Here is an 8,248-nt window from a genome sequence, read left to right as displayed (position 1 = left end):
CATTTGTATGTTTGAATACTTGCAAGGCTGAGTATTGTTCCATGTGTTTACCAACAACGTGGGTCATAATTCATCAATTTACTCTTTCTTTCATTCAATCACTGGACAAATATTTTTTTGAGCATCTACAATGTGCCAGGTACTGTTTTTGTTTCTGAGCACACAACACTGAAGAAAACACAAATCCCTGCTTTGGATTTGTATTTTGTATTATAGGGTAAAAAAGACAATAAGCATAATAAGTATTAAAATTGTGTAGTATGTTGAATGTTATAATTGCTATGGAAAAAATAAAGCATGGTAAGAAGAATAAGCAATTTGTTGGTAGGGAGTTGTATTTATAAATAGGAGGGTCCGTGATAAACATATGTTTGAACAAAGCCTGAAGGAGGTGGGGCAGGTCCCATGTGGGTACCTGAGGAAAGACTGCTCCAGCCAGAAACACTAGGTGGTCCAAGGCCCTAAGTGGGGTCATATTTGATGTGTTGGAGAAGCAGAGAGGCTAGTTTGGCTGGAGTGGAGGGAGATCTTTTGATGATGTTCATTTGTTCGGTAGGAGGAGAATAAAGGGAGAAAAATCTAACTAAACCAAACAGATGAAAAAGTTTCAAGAAAGAGGTTTCCACCAATGCCCAAATTAGCCACCGTATCCGGGTTGAAGACAATGGAAACAAGGCAACCACAGTCAACAAAGATGAAAGCGGCCAGATTCCATTGGCCAGAGCTCAGTCACGTGGCCATACCCTGCTAAAGAGAGGCACTAAGTGGAATTTAGCTGTGAGGCCAGAAAGAAGAGGATACTGGTTGTGTAGGAAAAGCTTGCAAGCTCTGTCACATCCAATCTAAAATCAATTGTGTATCATCAACTGGGGTAATTGCAAAACTATCCGAGGCCCTTCCCTCAAATACAAGACCAAAATATCAAGGGATGGATCCCACGAATGTGTTTTCTGGTAACCCTGTTGGGCATCCAGGTTTGGAAACCACTGAATGAACCTATCTTTTGGAAATAAAAATACATTAAAACATGTCTTAAACAACCCCCCCCCCCCCCCAGCCTTAAATAAAGTATGTCTGGTTATAATACAAAAAAGCCACCAGGTGGCAGAAGAACTCCATTCTTGTAAGCTTCTCGGTGGCTTCCTTATTTCACCTTCCCTATTCCTCCATTTAATTTTCTTTCTTCTTTTTTTTTCTTGGCTTGTTGGCTTGAAATATATAGCATTAAGTTCCTTAAAAAGATTGATGCTAACCTTCTAAATAGATTTCAATATTAAGAATGACTTTCCTGGGGCTTCCCGGGTGGCGCAGTGGTTGAGAGTCTGCCTGCCAATGCAGGGGACATGGGTTCGAGCCCTGGTCTGGGAAGATCCCACATGCTGCGGGGCGACTGGGCCCGTGAGCCACAATTACTGAGCCTGCGCGTCTGGAGCCTGTGCTCCGCAACGGGAGAGGCCGCGATGGTGAGAGGCCCGCGCGCCGCAATGAAGAGTGGCCCCCGCTTGCCGCAACTAGAGGAAGCCCTCGCATAGAAACGAAGACCCAACACAGCCATAAATAAATAAATTAAAAAAAAAAAAAAAAAAAAAGAATGACTTTCCTTATCGAGAAGAAAAATACCTCGAGTATTATGTTAGTGAACTGAATTAATTCTGAATTAATGCTATTAAAATTTGTTTTTGGTTTTCAATTGAAGCAAAATGTGTTACCTGAATAACACTAAATATTAGGAGGTCAAGTAACCATAAAAAACTTTTTTTGTGTGTTTAATAAGCAAGTTTTGAGGCACAGGTTTTATAGACATTATTAACATATATTGTATATGCTAAATTTATTCTTAAGGAAAATTTTAATTTTTGTTTTCGCAAAATTAAAAGCTCTAATGGTAGTTTTATACACTGAATTCTCATGAGAACTGTGTCCTGGACTTTGAAGAGTCAAGGCTATTGGTTCACATAGATCTTGTATAAATCTGGGTTCCACTTCTTCGGAGATTGACCTTGAACAAGTTTCTTAGTACTTCTCAGCTTCTGCTATAAACGTGGGGTAATGATGCCTATTCTATAAGGTTGCTGTGGAGAGTCAGTGATGACACAAGCAAGTGCTTTATACATACAAAACTAGGTAAATAAAGTAAATACAAAAATTCCTGCCTCTATTCTAATTTTTTCTAATGGCAATTACTACTTGTGCTTTAATGCAAGATAGAAGGCTAAAATACACATGTAGCTGGCAGAATCATAATCTAGTTCAGATGTTAAAAAACATCACGCTGTAAAAAGACTTCAGAGTTGGAAACCTGTGTTCACTGTTCTGAATCTCTCCACTTCCTGTTAGGAAACATGATATTCTTTTTTTTTTTTTTTTGATTTTGAAAAATAAAGATTTATTTTGAATGGGCAGGTGAGGGAGGAAGGCAGAAAGCTATAGTTTTTAGTACTTTGGGACTCCAAAGGTTATAATTTGGCCCTCCCAGAAGCTTCTTGGAGGTGGGAAGCATGGACCTCTAATCCACTGAAGGAAATCAGAATATATCACCTTAAATATGCCTCTTTGACATAAAAATTATTTTTAGCTGAAGGCAATTAAGAAACAGCAAACACAGAAAAATTCCCCCCTTTTGGCCTAAAAGCAGGATATAAATTCTTTTACTAGAGACAGAAACATGATATTCTTTGAAGTGCGTTTTTTGGCTTCATGAGTTGTAATTATTCATATACTGTATAAAGTATATAATAACTTATGCCCTATGGTGTTATTCAACATTGTAGAGAAAGGAGAATAAAGAATGTGTTTTATCAGCAGGCAAGGATCGTCCTCTTTATCCTCTTTACCCTCACATGTAATTTACTAAAGAGCTGACAAAATCACGGCACAGGCTGCCTCTCACACTATTCGTCTGCAGACAGTGAAGGGACTAACTCTGAGGCTGTGCTTTCTAACTGGGCCCATGTCAGAAATCTGATGAGCTTATATAGAGTCTTCATTTCTATACTGTGAAAGAACGAGGTTGCTTCTAAAAAGGAGGCAGGCATAAAGGCATGTGCTTTGGACAAAGCCCCTGGCAAAGATGCTGTGGGGATGCTTAGCAACCGAAAAGGCGTCAGATTTCTCTTTCATTTGGCCGCAAGGAAGAAATGGAAACATTAAAGAAAAGGTCTGAAAAAAAAAAGGCACTGGGGGGAAACATAGGGAGTTTGTGTTGCTGATGAAAGGGCCATCTATTTCAGGGGTCCCCAACCCCCGGGCCACGGACCGGTAGTGGTCCGCGGCCTGTTAGGAACCGGGCCGCAGAACAGGAGGGAGTGAGCAGCGGATGAGCAAGCGAAGCTTTATCTGCTTCTCCCCATCGCTCACAATACCGCCTGAACCACCCCCACCACCCCCCGTCCGTGGAAAAATTGTCTTCCATGGAACCGGTCCCTGGTGCCAAAAAGGTTGGGGACCGCTGATCTATATGAAGTAGATGATATATATTTGCATTTGATATATAGATTTAATTTTAAGTAATTTTGTAATAAATACCTTTAATTCTAAGAATTGAAAACCTTGAGAGGAATTCAAATGTATATTTAATTTTATTCCAACAGCCTGATGATCTTGAAAATTCTAGGTTTTAAAAATCTATTTGATGACTTTGAGAAGCAGGGAGAAGTACTTTCAGAAGAACTTGAATGGGGGAGAGGAGACCCTGCATTTCACTGGGTACCTCTTTCTTCATAAATGTCAACTATGTCCTGTAATTACTGTCTTCTCCCTCTTCTCGGCTAGTTAGCAATCATGAAAATGGAAATTACCTTAGCAGTGTATTCAGAGTATGTCCTAAATGTGATTGAACAAAGATTTCAATATTCCCAAGGCAGAAGAGCCAATGTCTTTGTTTCTGCAGTTGAAAAGTCTGGAATAATCTCCCCAACGTCCAGTGTGGAAATTCTTCCTGTCCTCAAGGTCTCTGTCATGAGATACCTCCATGATGATTTTCCTGACTCTCTGAGTTAAAATACTCTTTCCCTTCCCTACACTCACATAGCCATTATTTTATCAAGTGGTAATGGTTTCCCCAAACACAACAGGTGGCCCCAGTGTGGCTCTCCCAACTTCTGACATTGGCAGTGGCTACTGGTCTGGAATTTTTCTCAATTCCCAACAACAGAGAAAGTCAAAAGCAGTTTTCTTTTCTTTTTTTTTATTGTGGTAAAATATACCATGTAAACCATTTTAAGTGGTCGATTCTGTGGCATTAAGTGCATTCTCAATGCTGTGCGACATCACCACTCCATATTTTTGTGTGTGGAATTTTTAGGGTTGTCTACATGTCATCTGTGAACGGAGATTGGATTTACTTCTTCCTTTCCAATTTGGATGATTTTTATTTCTTTGTCTTGCTTGATAGTTGTGGCTAGAACTTCTAATACTGTGTTGAATTGAAGCCAGAAACAAAAGGACAAATATTGTATGATTCCACTTATATGAGGACATAGAATAGCCATATTCATAAAGATAGAAAGTAGAAGAGTGTCCATGAGGGCTTTGGGGAGGGAGTAATGAGGAGTTATTGTTTAATGGGTATGGAGTTTCAGTTTGGGAAGATAAAAAAGTTCTGGAGATGGTATATGAGCTTTTGTCTTAGACTCTACTTTCAGAGGAAAATGGTTAATATATGATGCTCTTTTGCTAGTGGCTAGAAAACAAGGGTCTGGGAACCGAAGGGTAGAAGTAGGATTGGCTCTTTTAAACATCATTCCCAGAGACTCACTTGGGGACCAGAGTTGTCCTCACAATCTTAGGCTCTTCCTGAATAGGAAGTGTGGTTCTTATGTATATAACACATCTATCGAGGATACAGTAAGTGTTCCACTGAATGAAGCTATACTACCCCAGTCACTGTTGGATCCTCATGTGAGAGGACCAGTAGGAAAAGACACAAGTTCTATACTGGTGGGGAACTTGAGTCTGATTATCACAAGGAGGGAGGACTACTGCTACCTAGTGGGATGGAGGAGGAGTAGCTCTGAGATTTGGGAATACACTGAAGTGTCTTTCAGTGATTCTGTGGTCAGCAACAGCTATAAATAGGCAATTGAGCAACCTTGGCCCAACTAGGACAAGAAAAATAAAAGCTCAGGTTTCTAAGTGATGAAAGTCTAGGTCATTCCACCAGAAGAACAACCTAGAGCTGCCAATATGCTGCCCAAGGTTGAGAGAAATAGAAAAATGATGATACAGATTGATGGTGGTACCAGTTATGACTTCAGGCCGACTGCAACAGCAGAGATGGCTCCATCAGTCTGTTGTGTTAGGTCCTTGCAGACACTGTGGCTGGTCATAGCTTGAAGGGGACTCTAATATTTTGGACTTAAAGGAAGGCATGCCATGAACCGTAATGTTAGAGGGGGACTGTATTGGGCATAATTACCTTCTTTTTTTGTTTTTGTTTTTTTTTTTTTACACAAATCAATTACTTAGCAAATTTTTAATGAAATGCCCTATTGATTTACTTTTTGGTAAGTGCCGTGATGTCATAATACAGTGATAGAAATTCCTAGACTTACATCATTGACCTGCTTGGAAGCCATCAGTATTCCCTATTGTTGACCAAATAAAGCTCATATTTTCAGTCTAGAATTTTAGACCTTCCATGACTTGGGTCCAAGATACCATATAAAACTTAGGTTCTATTATTTTAAAACACGTAACTCAAACTCCAGTCAAATGTATACTCTTATGGTTTCTACACAGGACTTGCATATTCACACATCTGCACTTTTGCTTATGTTCTGCTCAGGATTACCCCTCTCCCCCATGCATTGTTGGAGCCTCTTCAAAGAAGCCTTAAGGCTTATTCAAATACAATATCCTGAAAGTTGACAAAGAATAGATTTCCCTAATCACAACACACATACAATTATTTATCATCATAGCTGAGAGACATTGTAGCTTGGAGTCTAAGAACATATATCAGGGGCTAGGATATCTGAATTCAAAGCCTAGCTGCATCATTTACTATCTGTGCCTCCCTTTCCTTATCTTTATTTATTTTTTAACATCTTTTTTGGAGTATAATTGCTTTACAATGGTGTGTTAGTTTCTGCTTCATAACAAAGTGAATCAGCTATACATAAACATATATCCCCATATCTCCTCCCCAAAATATGGAACGCTTCACGAATTTGCATGTCATCCTTGCTCAGGGGCCGTGCTAATCTTCTCTGTATCATTCCAATTTTAGTATATGTGCTGCCGAAGCAAGCACGGGCATAATATCTTCTTTTACTCCATCTACTTCTGTGACCACCAGTCCTATGCAGGACTTGACTAATTGCACAGATGCCACCAGACAGAGTTTCTACCTTGTGTCTTTACTACATTCTTCTAACTTCCTACCAAGGGCTTCTGTGCTGCCTTGGCATTGACATCGTCTTGGGGAACCTGCTCAGCTCTTGCATATGTGCAACCTGGGTGCTGGGGGAGATCATGCCCTAGGACACTCTTGCCCAATAGAGGATGCCAGCCAATTGATAAATGCTCTCTGCTTTTATCTGACTGTCCCGGGCAGGCAGTTCTAAGCCATATTTCATGAGTCCTCAGAAAGTCCTGGGAGATCAAGCACCAACTTGATAAAGCAGTCTTTATTGAATTTCCCTCTTTCCCTGTTTTACTTCTGTCATCCTTCATTCCTACTCCCTAGGAGAATCGCTTCCCAAATAAAGTGTTGCACTGCCAACTTTGTCTCAGGATCTCTTCTCAGGGGAACAGGCTAGGCATAGCTGAATCATCTGGTGAGCTCATTTTGATGGGGCGGTGTTACCGTTGGAGATGGGATGACAGAAGTAATATCCATCATGGTGGGTCTAATTTCATTAAGTAAAATATTGAAATTAAAAGGCTGTTATCAGGTCATAGGTGATCTGACTTTCAGTTTTCTCCAACAAACTCCCATTACACATTTAGTTTCCTTCATTTTGGGATTTCATCATTAGCAGTTGGTCCAGTGATTGATTGATTGAGTAGAATGATGTATAATTATGCTGAAGTTTAGAGGTGTGGTGTATATTTTGAAGGTATTGGGGTCCGAAGAATGAGTGGATACAGCTGTGGATCCGGAACTTCTCCCTGTAGGATGCCTGATGAGAGGAACGACAAACTCAAGGTTTAATAGCCAAAAAAGAAGTAGAGTGCATCTCATTATGGCAAAGTGTGAATTTATTAATCTCTCTCAATACAGGCTCATTGGTTAAACCAAAGGAAGGATTCCTTCTTTTTTCATGAATCTAATATTATTCAACTGTGTGCTCAGTGGAAAAGAAAGGAGAGAATGGGGGAAAGAGAGAGAGAAAGAAAGAGAGGGAAGGGAGAGAGAGGGGGAGAGAGAATTGATTCTGGAGAGTCAGGCTTCACCTGGGTCTGCTTACTATGAAAATTCAGAAAGGAGGAGGGAAAAGCAGAGTTTTCATGGAGTCTCTTTTAGGTACAATGTGCCCCTAACCATCTCCATTTCCTCTCTATGGAAGAGTTAATAAGGGGTGGGTCAAGGAGCAGAAGTGGGTGGGGAGAGAGATGGGAAGTGAGAGGACCAAAAACTCATCCTCCACTCCAGGCATAGATGATGATGTGAGATGAAGAGGAGGAGATGTATCCTTGGCTCCAAATATTAGCTGCATTTCCCCATGTGTTGGGGTAGTTTCACTCTGACCCCAAAATGCTTGATCTCCTGCTCCAGCTCAGAGTACCTGGTGTGTTTAGCAATTTCCTGAGCCTGGAAAATGTATCTAAGGCAGGTAATCAAACATTCAATAAGGGATTCTCAGCTGAAGGCAGAGAAGCCTATGGTTCATTTATATGAGGACCTTGCTAGACCACAATAAAACAAGGTAAACAAGGTCCTCTGAGAGTCACCTGAGAATGCAGTGCACGTAATCCTTCACCTGGACACTCTCCTACGTTAGTTATAGAAGTACAGTTTACATGAATGAGTACAAGATAAAAATGAGTCTATTGTAGCCTTTTCTTTTTTTTTTTTTGAGGTGGTGGGGGAAGCTTATGTTTGTGGGCATTTTGTCTGCAGAATCCTTTGAACTGGAGATTATCCCAGGTTTACTTAGAACAAATGCTATTCTGTACTAAGTAAAATCGCAATTGTGTGCAACATCTCCTGATCAAGGAGTTAACTGCAACCTAACCAAGTTCAGAACATTCAAGTCCAAAGGTTATTCAACCAAATAGGACTAAAGAATTTTCAGAGTGGTCC

The 8,248-nt window shown here is 40.3% G+C and overlaps 1 non-coding gene across 1 annotated transcript; it reads right to left on the bottom strand.

Moving 5' to 3' along the window:
- Positions 1-6,146: 6,146 nt before the first annotated feature.
- Positions 6,147-6,253, bottom strand: LOC132365651 (U6 spliceosomal RNA). Its single transcript, XR_009503174.1, has one exon. It is a non-coding gene; the product is annotated as a U6 spliceosomal RNA (small nuclear RNA).
- Positions 6,254-8,248: the final 1,995 nt, after the last annotated feature.

Source organism: Balaenoptera ricei, chromosome 4 (assembly GCF_028023285.1).
Source record: "Balaenoptera ricei isolate mBalRic1 chromosome 4, mBalRic1.hap2, whole genome shotgun sequence".
NCBI classification, from domain to species: Eukaryota; Metazoa; Chordata; class Mammalia; order Artiodactyla; family Balaenopteridae; genus Balaenoptera; species Balaenoptera ricei.
This window is presented reverse-complemented; position numbering and strand designations above follow the sequence as displayed.